This window comes from Moschus berezovskii, chromosome X (genome assembly GCF_049115385.1).
Source record: "Moschus berezovskii isolate FMDL1 chromosome X, NW_MosBer_1.0, whole genome shotgun sequence".
NCBI lineage: Eukaryota > Metazoa > Chordata > Mammalia > Artiodactyla > Moschidae > Moschus > Moschus berezovskii.
In genome coordinates, this window is record NC_142488.1 from 2241735 (window position 1) to 2255499 (window position 13765).

A 13765-nucleotide genomic window follows, 5' to 3' on the forward strand; every position below is an offset into this window, starting at 1 on the left:
ATTTATTTTGACTATTTCAGCTTCATTTAGGAATAAATGAGAAATAAAATCGTACTTACATATACAAGCTTCACAACATGCTCAAATGGTATACGTACACATTCTGACATGATTACCACAATTAAGCTAACTAACACATTCAGCACCTCGTTTTGTTACCACTCTTCTCAGTTAAGGGAAATCTTCACTTGATCTTGATCTGATGTCAATTTGTTATTAGGAAGAGACAGATGATGACAAATAGAACCTCCACATAAAAATACACGTTGCTGATAGTTTCCAGACACCCTGTTTCTCTCCACTGAGCGCAGCGTAAAATGATGATTTTCAAGGAGGGGTCATTTGATAACGAGAAACAATAAAGCTCAAAACGTAAGTGCATCTGCGCTTGCGCAAACCGGGTTATGTCTGTTGGAGCATGACACACAAATTGCAAAACTTGGTAGAAAACCATATAGCAATTTTGGGTTAGGTATACAGACCCCCCCAGAGAAGGCAGTTCAAATGGTAAAGAATCTGCTTGCAGTGCAGGAGACCCAGGTTTGATCCCTGGCTCGGAAAGATCCCCTGGAGGAGGGCATGGCAACCCACTCCAGTATTCCTGCCTGGAGAATCCCATGGACAGAGAAGCCTGGTGGGTTACAGTCCACGGGGTGGCCAAGAGTCGGACACAACTTAGCGACTAAAAACACAGACACCCACTTAAACAAATACACGTACATGGAAGATCAAAGAATTAGTATGCACAATAGTGAAAGCTGGAAGCCGTTCAGATCATCAACAGATGAGGCATATACCAATTGTGTTCCATAGCTTCAATGGAATGCAGGTCACACACAGAAAAATGGGTCACTACAAATGTTTTGAAAACACGCGCTGAGTAACATGAGCCAGACACACAAGAGAAAGTCCAGACACACAAGACACAAGGGATAATTGCATTCCTACGGAATGACCTCAAGAAGGAAACCCAGAGGGACAGAAAGCACACTGCTGACTGCCAGGGGCTGCAGAGGTTATTTTTTTGCAGCCATCCGTGGTCTCGGAAGATCCCACATACCATGCAGCAGCTAAGCCTCTGCACCACGATTACTGAGTCCCTTTGCTACAACTCCTGAAGCCCGTGTAGCTCCAGTCTGTGCTCTGCAATGAGAAAAACCACCTCCGTGAGAAGCCCGAAGCCTGCAGAGCGATAGAGAGCCAGCACGACCAGAAATGAACCGGTGATGAAAGGAAAAGAAAGCAGTTCAGTTTTCTCTTGGCCAGCTCCAGGCAGACCCTAGTCAACCATCCCATTTCCTAGGGTTCAGCGGTCCTACAGATAAAGCAGCAAAGTCTCCACACGCTCACCATCAATTGCTAAGTGAGAACAGAATGGGGACGACCTCATGGCTTCTTGACTGCAAGCCGGTAACGTCAGCAACGGGGGAATGTTCTACACGAAGCGGTAGTCTACTCCCAAGAAAGGCACAGCCCTCCGTGTGGAGAGTTTCCCGCTATATTCTGACCTGCCCTGGACTACAACAGCATCCTGAGAACCATGTGTGTGTCTAAGAGCAGAAGGGGGATCTTTTTCATTTCCAATGGCTTGATAACACGGATAGACATGTGATTGTGAAGCCAGCTGCCATTCCATCCAAAGTAAAACGGACTTTGTCTCCTACCCTGTGGGTGGGGATGCACATTAGCGCAGCCACTCTGGACAAGAGTTCGGAGGTTCCTTGAAAATCTAAAAGTAGAACTGCCATATGACTGGGAATATATCCAGACAAAACCATCACTCAAAGAGATCCATGCATCCCCATGTTCACTACAGCACCGTCTACAACACCCAAGACCTGGAAACAACCTAAGTGTCTATCAACAGGTGAACAGATAAAGAAGATGTGGTATATATATACAATGGCATATTGGTTTAGTCACCAAGTTGTGTCCGACTTTTGCAACCCCGCGGACTGTAGCCTGCCAGGCTCTTCTGTCCATGGGATTCTCTAGGCAAGAATATGGGAGGGGTTTCCCATTTCCTTCTCCAGCAATGGAATATCACTCAGTCATAAAAAAAAAAAAAAGAATGAAATAATGCCACTTGCAGGCACCATGGATGGACCTAGACATTGTCATTCGAAGTGAAGTAAACGAGTCAGATAAGATCAATTTGACATGATATCACTTATACGTGGAAACTGCAAAGAAATGAGTCAGTGAACTCATAAAATAGAAGCCGATTCTCAGACTTACAGAATGAATTCATGGTTGCTGAAGGGGAAGGATGTGGGAAGGGATAGTCAGGGAGTCTGGGATGGACATGGACACACTGCTGTGTTTAACATGGAGAACCAGCAAGGACCTGCTGGACAGCACAGGGAACTCTGCTTAATGTCACGTGGCAGCCTGGATGGGAGGGGAGTTTGGCGAACAATGGTTACATGTATATGTATAGGCCTGAGTCCCTTTGCTGTCCACCTGAAACCATCACGACATTGTTAACTGACTATATCACAATACAAAATAAAATTTTAAAAAATTTAACTTTTAAAAAAGGAGTTTGTGTTATAACATTGTGGTGTGATGTTCTCTGAATTGGATTTTATCAAAATATGCTGCAGACTCTCAGACATTTCAAGATCAAAGTGTCTGAGAAAGAATATTGATTTAATGCAAACAAAAGCACTAGTGAAATAAAGCCCAGTGGAGTTAGGCACAAATCATGAATCACTTCATCAGAAAGATTCTCAAGTGTTTTTCTGTTACATGTTTTAATAAGAATTCCTCCTTTATCTTAACTAATCTAGCTCTACCCCCAACAATTAACCTAATCGGGGAACTATTTGAAGTAATATCAACGTTTTCATGTAGGGTTCACTCTCATAAATAGGAAAAGAAACTAACACTAAAAACTATGCAAAAATAGTGCAATTTCAAATCTTCCTAAATTCCATTTTAATTAAAAACTCTCGATTTTGAAATTTTTATTTACGATTAAACCATTTGAATGCTTTCTCTTGATGAACTTCTCCAAATGTCTCTTCATTAAGCCTGTTTGCACTGGTTTTCAGATTTTAAAGTGCTCGTTTTATTGAGGCTCTGAACATTGTGTACTGTGAAAACATTTAATGGTTCTTCAGGCTGCTCCTAAAGCTACTGAAAAATGGGGAGGCACACGCACGGTGGCAGGATCCTAGGAGATCATAAAGCCTACATTTAATGCTGGAAGATTAAGCTCCATTTTAACATTTCCTCTAATCTACTTTTCTAATTTATGATAAATAATTTCTCCCAGTTAATTGGCACCGCAGTCTCTAAGCAAGCTATAAAGCAAATTTTCTGTGGGTCCAGAAGGTTCAGAAACACTGTACATGCAAACTGCTATGCCTAAGATAAATAAGATACAAATTAGAACACAGCCAATAATTTATAATAACTTTAAATGGACTATAAGCTACAGGATACTGAATCACTGTGTTGTTGGGATATCAAATTCTAAATCACCTCCAATGTTTAAAAAGTCCACAAAGTCACAACTGCAGACGCTGTCAGGCATCCATATGAAACAGGGTGATGCTTAGCCTTTCGGAAAAGAATGTGGATACTGAGGCAGGTCTGGTTTGGAGACCAGAGTCTGGGAGCAGGTTTTGGAAGAAGGAGTTGAATGCACAGCGTTAGCAAAGATGTTACCAGGATGGATGGGTGAGATAAGGTAAATGTTAGGATTCAGAAGGAGCCGGAGCTATTCCAACATTTTGGGGCTTCCAAGGTGGCCCTAGTGGTAAAGAACCCAGAGGGCAATATAGGAGATGAAGGAGACGCAGTTTTGATCCCTGGGTCGGGAAGATGCCCTGGAGGAGGGCATGGCACCCCACTCCAGCATTCTTGCCTGAAGAATCCCATGGATGGAGGAGCCTGGCGGGGCTACATTCCATGGGGTCTCAAAGAGTCAGACACGACTGAACGACTAATCCAAGACTAACTTTGGTAAAGAATCTTTCTGCAATGCACGAGATGTGGGTGCGATCCCTGGGTCGGGAAGATCCCCTGGAGGAGGAAATGGCAACCCACTAGAGTATTCCTGCCTGGAGAATCCCAGGGACAGAGGAGCCTGGCGGGCTACAGTCCATGAGGTTGCAAAGAGTCGGACATGACTGAGCATGTGCGCGCGCGCGCACACACACACACACACACACACACACAGACAACATCTTGAGAAGGATAAAGGGAAACCAGAAGCAGGTTCAACTACAAAGAAATCAGGTAACAACACGTTGAGACAGGCTTGTGCATGTGTTCATTGTACTCTTGTGAGGACGTGAAATCCAGGATAAAATTTCTGTAGAACTGGGAAGTCTGGGGTTGGCATGGTTTGGACTTGCTATGAAAGGCGATCTTGTGTGACGGGTGATCCTGTGTGTAAAATGCAAGCTATGACCTGGGGACGTTCATAGAAGGAGCGCAAGGACAGAAAGAAACCAAGGAGGAAAGACTAAAAGAGCAATTACCCAAGGAAAAGAAAAATGATCCCGACAAGGGACTTCTCTTGTTTTGTGGGTAGAAACATAAGTTGGTACAGCAGCTACGTAGGGCAGTATGGAGGTTCCTGATAAAACTGAAATATAACTACCATATGACTGACCCAGAGGGGCTGCCCAGGTGGCGCTAGTGGTAAAGAACCCACCTGCCAAGGCAGGAGACCCAAGAGATGTGGCTTCATTCCCTGGGTCAGGAAGGTCTCCTGGAGGAGGGCCTGGCACGTCACTCCAGTATGCTTGCCTGGAGTATCCCATGGACAGAGGAGCCTGGAGGGATACAGTCCACGGGATTGTAAAGAGTTGGACATGACGGAATGACAGCAAGTAGACTCTTGGGCATACACGTGGAGAAAATCGTAATTCAAAAAGACCCATGCACCCCGGTGTTCACCGATGAACTATTTACAGTAGCCAAGACACGGAAGCAACTTCAATGTCCTTCAACAGATGAATGGATAAAGAAGATGCAGTCCATACAGACAATGGAATATTACTCAGCCATGAAAAAGAAAGAATGACATCAGCAGCCACATGGACGGACCCAGAGTTTATCAGACCAAGTAAGTCAGAGAAAGACAAAAATATATGCCATCACTTAGATGTAGAATCTAAAGTCTGACACAAAGGAACTTATTCACAAAACAGAAAGAGACTCTCAGACATTAGAAAGAGAGCCGGCATTGCCAAGAGACAAAAGAGAAGCAGGACGGATGAAGTTGCAGACTGCAGTTAGCAGAAGCCAACTATTAAATGTAGAATGGAGAAGCAATAAGGTCCTACTGAACAGCACAGGGAACTATATGCAATGTCCTGTGACGAACCACAGCGGGGAAGAATATTAAAACAGGAATATGCGTATCTGTGCGTAACGGAGTCCCTTTGCTGTACGGCAGAACTGAACGTTCACAGTGTAAATCAACTATAATGCAGTAAATTAACTTAAAAAAAAAAAAGAAAAAAATTCCCACCAAGGAAAGAGTGAGGCTCATTTGACCCACGGGCTTTTGTTGAATCCTCTGTAGTACAGTTTATTGCTTTTTCTCTCAAGTCTGATTTCCATTGAAAATTCTTAAACGTAGTGAAAGCAGCGTGGTCGTTTCACCCTCAATCTTTGGCAAATGACCCTGCTTGTCAAGCAGAGACGTTCAACCTAAGTCCTTGATTCTCAACAGTTAACTCAGGAGGCCTTCATTAATTTAACTGATGAGTGTTAAACGTTTCAGTCTCGAAGTCAACGTAAAAATGCAAATTACATCCTAGAAAATGATCTGGCAATTATGCCGAATCATATAACACACATTAGTATCATTTAACTCGTATATTATGAGCGAAGAATTTGCAGTAGGGGAAAAATATATGTGTTATGGACCCAATCTATCGTGTTCATGCAAGAATCTCCTGCAGTTGATTTTTCACTGGGTCAGAGAAAACAGCGTTCATTGCAGGATGGAAAGCCTCTGTCAGTTTAATGTATCTGAGACCCTGTCTTCAAAGCAAAATTTTAGGGAGACTACTTAAGCGAAGAGTTGACTCACTGGAAAAGACTGATGATGGGAGGGATTGGGGGCGGGAGGAGAAGGGGACGACAGAGAATGAGATGGCTGGATGGCATCACTGACTCGATGGACATGAGTTTGAGTGAACTCCGGGAGTTGGTGATGGACAGGGAGGCCTGGTGTGCTGTGATTCATGGGGTCGCAAAGAGTCGGACACGACTGAGCGACTGAACTGAACTGAACTTAAGCTTAAACTGTACTTTGCGTGTGTGCAAGTGACTTAGTGGCTCAGTTGTGTCTGATTCTCTGCAACCCTGTGGACTGTAGCCCACCAGGCTCCTCTGTCCAGGGGATTCTACAGACAAGAATACTGGAGTGGGTTGCCATGCCCTCCTCCAGGGGATCTCCCCAACCCAGGATGGAACCCAGGTCTTCTGCACTGCAGGCAGACCCTTTACCATCTGAGTCACCAGGGAAGCCCCAAATGATAATACGAGAGGTGAATAACAAAGCTTATTTTATGGAGAAAGAAGTCAATCAGTTGGGCTTCCCAAGCATCCAAGGGGTCAAAATCCAGCCGCCATGGTGCGGGACACAAGAGACATGGGTTTGATGCCTTTCCAGTCCACCTGAAACTACAGCATTGAGTCGGTGATTCTATCCAAGCATCTCATGCTCTGTTGTCTCCTACTTTTCCCTTCAATCCTTCGCCACATCAGGGTCTTTTCCAATGAGTCGACTCTTCATGTCAGGTGGCCAAAGTACTGGACCTTAAGCATCAGTCCTCCCAATATAATAAACACCCAGGACTGACTTCCTTTAGGATGGACTAATTTGATCTCCTTACAGTCCAGGGACCTCTCAAGAGTCTTCTCCAACACCACAGTTCAAAAGCATCAATTCTCCGGTGCCTAGCCTTCCTTATGGTTCAACTCTCACATCTGTACACGACTGCTGGAAAAACCAAAGCTTTGACTAGATGGAATTTTGTCGGTTAAGTAGTGTCGCTGCTTTTTAATATGCTGTCTAGGTTGGTCATAGCTTTTCTTCCAAGGGGCAAACTATCTCTTAATTTCATGGCTGCAGTCACCATCTGCAGTGACTTTGGAGCCCAAGAAAAATAAAGTCAATCACTGTTTCCCCATCTATTTGCCATGAAGTGATGGGACCAGATGTCGTGACCTTAATTTTATGAATGTTGAGTTTTGAGCCAGTTTTCTTGTGGTATGTGTGTGTGTTAGTCGCCAAGTCATGTCTGACTCTTTGCGACCCCATGGACTGTAGCCCGCCAGGCTCCTCTGTCCATGGGATTCTCGAGGCCACAATACTGGAGTGGGTTGCCATGCCCTCTTCCAGGGGACTTTCCCAGCTCGGGGATTGAACCCTGGTCTCCTGCATTGCAGCCAGGTTCTTTACCATCTTAGACACCAAAGATAATAATTCCCTAATGTGAGTCTACATATTTTATGTAATTCTGATGCCTCAAAATAAATGGTAAATATACGCTTTCTAGGGGGATGACAAGCCTCTGTGAGGTCAGAGAATTCAAGATCAGGCGTCTCATCTTCAGAGTAAACACGAAGCTTCAATATCTCTGTTTCCAGCAGGTTGCCTGCCTTACTCCTTCTGACTCCACTTTATCATGTACAAATGCTGCCAGTGGTGGCGGAGTGTCTGAAGATATAAAACCTTCAGGAAGAAAACATATTTCAGTCCCTTATTAATGTTCCAAGGTCTGCGTATTTTTCATACCTGACGCATTTTGAATGTTATGAAATGCAGGCATGAAAGATGGTAGACAAATATTTCTCAGGCTATACATCACATTTGGTGGTTCCCGGTGGAAAACGAGCAGTATTTTTTAGAAAGCTGATGATGTCAGTCTGCAGACATCTTTATGAAAGTCAAAGTGTTAGCCGCTCAGTTGTGTCTGACTCTCTGTGACCCCATGGACTATAGCCCTCCAGGCTCCTCTGTCCATGGGATTCTCCAGGCCAGAATACTGGAGTGGGTTGCCATGCCCTTCTCCAGCGGATCTTCCGCACCCAGGGATCGAACCCAGGTCTCCCACATCGCAGGCAGATTCTTTTCCATCTGAGCCACCAGGGAAGCCCAGACACTTATAAACCTACTTTTAATTATATTATTCTTTGGGTGGCACTGATCCATGTGTGCAGACTTTGCCCAAAGGAAATCTGACCCAGAGTTTACTTAATGAAGCTGAATTTTTTTTTTTTTTTTTTTTTGCATTTGCTATGCTGGGAATTCTAGACAAGGAAACCTGTAGGTGATTTCTGCTAACAGATACGTGGCGAGGGCAATGGCAGCCCACTCCAGTCCTCTTGCCTGGAAAATCCCATGGGCGGAGGAGCCTGGTGGGCTGCAGTCCATGGGGTCGCTAAGAGTCAGACACGACTGAGCGACTTCACTTTCACTTTTCACTTTCATGCACTGGAGAAGGAAATGGCAACCCACTTCAGTGTTCTTTCCTGGAGAATCCCAGGGACGGGGGAGCCTGGTGGGCTGCCGTCTATGGGGTCGCACAGAGTCGGACACGACTGAAGCGACTTAGCAGCAGCAGCACCAGCAGATACACAGATGACTTTGAGGCGGTCTTTAACCGTGTTTGTTGGGCTTCAAAGGAGTAGCGTCTCACTGAGAAACAGAAATAATGACCATGCTGCAGAATGTATGCATTTATTCAACATGAAATTCATCTCCTTTATAAATCTATAAGAAAGAACTTCCCTGGTGGTCTAGTGGCTGAGAATCTGCCTGGCCATGCAGGGGATGGGGGTTTGATTCCCTGTCGGGGAACTAAAATCCTACGTGCCCTGGGAAAACGAAGCCAGCATCACAACGAAAGGTCATGCATGACATGTGCGGATGCCAACTGCCTCCACTAAGACTTCTTTACAAAGTCAAATATACAAATTTTTTTAGAAAACAATCTGTATAAAAACGAGAAACACACAAGTATGCAGACATATCCCTATGACAACCTTTTCCCACCCCAGTAGACGAGAACTTTCAAAGGGGCAAGTTTTTGCATTCCATGAACTATTTGCTCAAAAACGATTTAAAACAGAGTGAACAGTCATTCTATGACATTTTTAGATACAATATAAAAGTTTATAAAATGTTTAATCGTCTATGATTAGAAAAAAGTTTTCCAGGATGAGCTTAAATGTCAAAGTGGTTAAAAGTCCGCAACCAAAGCAAGCGGCAAATGCAGAAAAAAAATGCAACGTGACTATAAATGCAGGAGATGACCTTGTATCATGAAAACAAGAAGGCTGATACTGCAACTTACGGAAACAGAGAGTAATTCATTGGTTTATAGGAAATGGGAAGAATGATTTACAATGTTCAGAATGAATAAATTGTCTCTGTGATCACAATTTGAAACCAGTTAGTGTCCACATCACATCTATTTTTAGGATGTGATGAATATTTGTGTTGCATTTTGATGCATTATAGAACAGTTACTCTTTCTTTTTTATGCTCAATAAAGTTGAAATTACCAGACAATTTGCATAAAGTATATGCATTATCTGATCAACAACTCTTCCTAACAGTTTTCACGACTGCACTGTATTGGATTTATAGCAAGCATGAAAATTCAAAATGGGGAGTACGACAAATGTAAACTGTCCCACAGCCGTGATCACAAACAGTTAGTCAAAATGCAAGTCAAAAGTACCCACGCTCAAGACTGTGCATGTTGGGAATAAACCAGTTCTGTCAAAAGTCGCATGGTTAAGAAAGAAAAGAGACCCCATAAATAGTAACCCATATGCATTTTACTTAAAATGAAAAACTCACCATAAATATCTGTATCTTTTTCATATTGGAAAATAGCTATTTCCTAGTTTATGATAAAAATTGTAGCCAAGATAAACTCAATGAGTCAGACACGGCTGAAGTGACTTAGCAGCAGCAGCAGATTTCCAACACAGCTTTCCATTTCTCCCTTACCCGCACTTAGAAATGAAACAGGTGAAAATGCTGGAGAGGGTATGGAAAAATGGGAGCCCTCTCACATTGTCGGAGGCAACGTAAACTGGTGCAGCCAGTATGCAGAACAGTATGGAAGTTCCTCACAAAGCTAAAAGTAGAATTACCGGAGACTCCAGCAATCCCATTCTAGGGTATATATTCGAGACAAAAGCATAATTGGAAAATACATGCACCCCAGTGTTCATCGTAGCACTATTTAAAATAGTCAAGATATGGAGGAAACTTAAGTGTCCAGTGACAAAAGAATGGCTCAAGATGTGGTACAATGGAATATTACTCAGCCATGAAAAAGGAAGCAATACCGCCATTTGTAGCAACATGGATGAGCCTAGAGATGATCATAAGAAGTGAAGCAAGTCAGAGACAGAAGGACAAATACGGTACGATATCACATATACGTGGAACCTGAACTATGACCAAAATTGAATGGATGTACAGAACAGAAATAAAGTCGCCATCAGAGAAGAGATCTGTGGTTGCTAAGGAGGCAGGGGGAAGATGGGGCTGGGAGTTTGGGGTTAGCAGATACAAACAATTATAAACAGGGTGGATAAACAGGGTCCTACTGTAGAGGACAGGCAGCTATATTCAATAGCCTGGGATAAACCATCAGGGAAAATAACATGGAAAAGAATATTTCTATGACTGACTCACTGTGCTGTAACACAGAAACTCTGTGCTTAGCTGCTCAGTCATGTCCAACGTTTTTTTTTACCCATAGCTCTTCTGTCCATAGGATTCTCCAGGCAAGAATACTGGAGTGTGTTGCCATCCCCTGCTCCAAAGAATTTTCCAGACCCAGCGACTTAACTCAGGTCTCCTGCATTGCAGGTGGGTTCTTTACCATCTGAGCCACCAGGGAAGCCATTGTAAATAAACTATACTGCAAGTGAACAAAAAAAAATTTTTTTTTAAAAACTTACTAATTGAACTTCATCATAATAAGCAAAGCTGTTCAAAGTTATATTTTCAGAAAAAAAAAAAAACAACCCTTAGTAACAACAACAACAAAAAATGTGGAGGTAGAAATAAAATATCACTTAATTGACTTTGTTTTCTGTGAAGGTAAAGCAACAAAAATTTCCTTACGGTGCGTTGAAGAAGCTGAAGATCCCAAGTTGATAAGGAGCCTGTTCACTATACTGGGCACTTGTGCTGGATTATTTAATATTTTGACATCATTTTACTCAATACATAAAAACTATGAATCAAAGACATTAATTAGCTCTGAGTCTTCAGAGCTAGCAGTCACAATGGTCCTCTGATTTCAGTAGGATCTTCCAAGTATTTCAGTCATTCTGTAATGAAACATGAACTCTCTGAACTTCTCATTCAAAAGAAAAAAAATACCGAAAGGCTCCCTATTTCCAGAGGCTCAAGCTGGTTTTAGAAAAGGCAGAGGAACCAGAGATCAAATTGCCAACATCCTATGGATCATGGAAAAAGCAGGAGAGTTTCAGAAAAACATCTATTTCTGCTTCATTGACTATGCCAAAGCCTTTGACTGTGGATCATGATAAACTGTGGAAAATTCTGAAAGAGATAGGAATCCCAGACCACCTGACCTGCCTCTTGAGAAACCTGTATACAGGTCAGGAAGCAACAGTTAGAGCTAAACATGGAACAAGAGACCGGTTCCAAATAGGAAAAGGAGTGCGTCAAGGTTGTATATTGTCACCCTGCTTATTTATCTTCTATGCAGAGTACATCATGAGGAACGCTGGGCTGGAAGAAGCACAAGCTGGAATCAAGATTGCCAGGAGAAATATCAATAACCTCAGATACGCAGATGACACAACCCTTATGGCAGAAAGTGAAGAGGAACTCAAAAGCCTCTTGATGAAAGTGAAAGAGGAAAGTGAAAAGGTTGGCTTGAAGCTCAACATTCAGAAAACAAAGATCATGGCATCTGGTCCCATCACTTCATGGGAAATAGATGGGAAAACAGTGGGAACAGTGGCTGACTTTATTTTTTTGGGCTCCAAAATCACTGCGGATGCTGATTGCAGCCAGGAAATTAAAAGACATTTACTCCTTGGAAGGAAAGTTATGACCAACCTAGATAGCATATTAAAAAACAGAGACATTACTTTGCCAACCAAGGTCCGTCTAGTCAAGCCTATGGTTTTTCCCGTGGTCATGTATGGATGTGAGAGTTGGACTGTGAAGAAAGCTGATCGCCGAAGAATTGATGCTTTTGAACTGTGGTGTTGGAGAAGACTCTTGAGAGTCCCTTGGACTGCAAGGAGATCCAACCAGTCCATTCTAAAGATCAGTCCTGGGTGTTCATTGGAAGGACTGATGCTGAAGCTGAAACTCCAATCATTTGGCCACCTTATGCAAAGAACGGACTCATCGGAAAAGACCCTGATGCTGGGAGGGATTGAGGGCGGGAGGAGAAGGGTACGACAGAGGATGAGATAGTGGGATGGCATCACCGACTCGATGGACACGAGTTTGAGTGAACCCCAGGAGTTGGTGATGGACTGGGAGGCCTGGTGTGCTGTGATTCATGGGGTCGCAAAGAGCTGAACGTGACTTAGTGCCTGAACAAAAACAACCACAAATACAAAAGACTTGACTTACACACCACTGCACTGGTTTCCTTGGTCATATCGGTAACAGTATGAAAACTCCTTCACCAAGTTGCAAATAATGCAACCTGTTTCTGTTTAAATACTTTAAAATGTCATCACTCTGCTGTATTCCTGCCAGGTAGTCTGAACTGGTAGAAACCAACCATACTGTGTTTTGTAAGAATGAGTGATTCAACTCACTTCTGGGTTTCATTTTCTCAAAGCCTTCTTTCAAAACAGTATATGATCTTGAGGGGGTAAGCAAAAATAAATTGAGGTCCCCTGATGACTGGGGCAAGCTTTCCTTCTTTATAAAGAGGATTATGTTTCACTGTTGGTGGCTTATAACAAAACTCACTTCTTCAAAGCTGCGTCTATTGATGTCGAAACAACTGTTCTCATACAAGACAGACTGTGAACATCTGAATAAATGCCAAGAGTTCAGATCAGACGCCTTTAAAGGCAAGATGGGTTTTCTGCCCGTGTTGTATCTCAGCGTCTCACACAATGCAATCTTCGAAGATCCACCTCTTTCATAATTAAATCGCGCCCTTAAAACTTCCTAGTCTTCATCTAATTTCAGAGCAGTTTTAGCAAAAGCACACATCTGATCACAAAGAACACTTCAACATAGACTTATTGACTGAGAGAGCAACTTATGGTTCCCAGGGGGAAGGATGGGGGAAGGGACAGTCAGGGAGTCTGGGATGGACATGGACACACTGCTGTGTTTAACATGGAGAACCAGCAAGGACCTGCAGTCCAGCACAGGGACCTCTGCTCAATCCTCTGTAACAACCTTATGGTCCCCAGGGGGAAGGATGGGGAAGGGAGAGTCAGGGAGTCTGGGATGGACATGGACACACTGCTGTATTTAACATGGAGAACCAGCAAGGACCTGCTGGACAGCACAGGGAACTCTGCTCAGTCCTCGGTAATAACCTTATGATTCCCAGGGGGAAGGATGGGGGAAGGGATGGTCAGGGTGTCTGGGATGGACATGGACACACTGCTGTATTTAACATGGACAACCAGCAAGGACCTGCCGGACAGCACAGGGAACTCTGCTCAATCCTCTGTAATAACCTTATGGTTCCCAGGGGGAAGGATGTGTGAACGGATAGTCAGGGCGTCTGGGATGGACATGGAC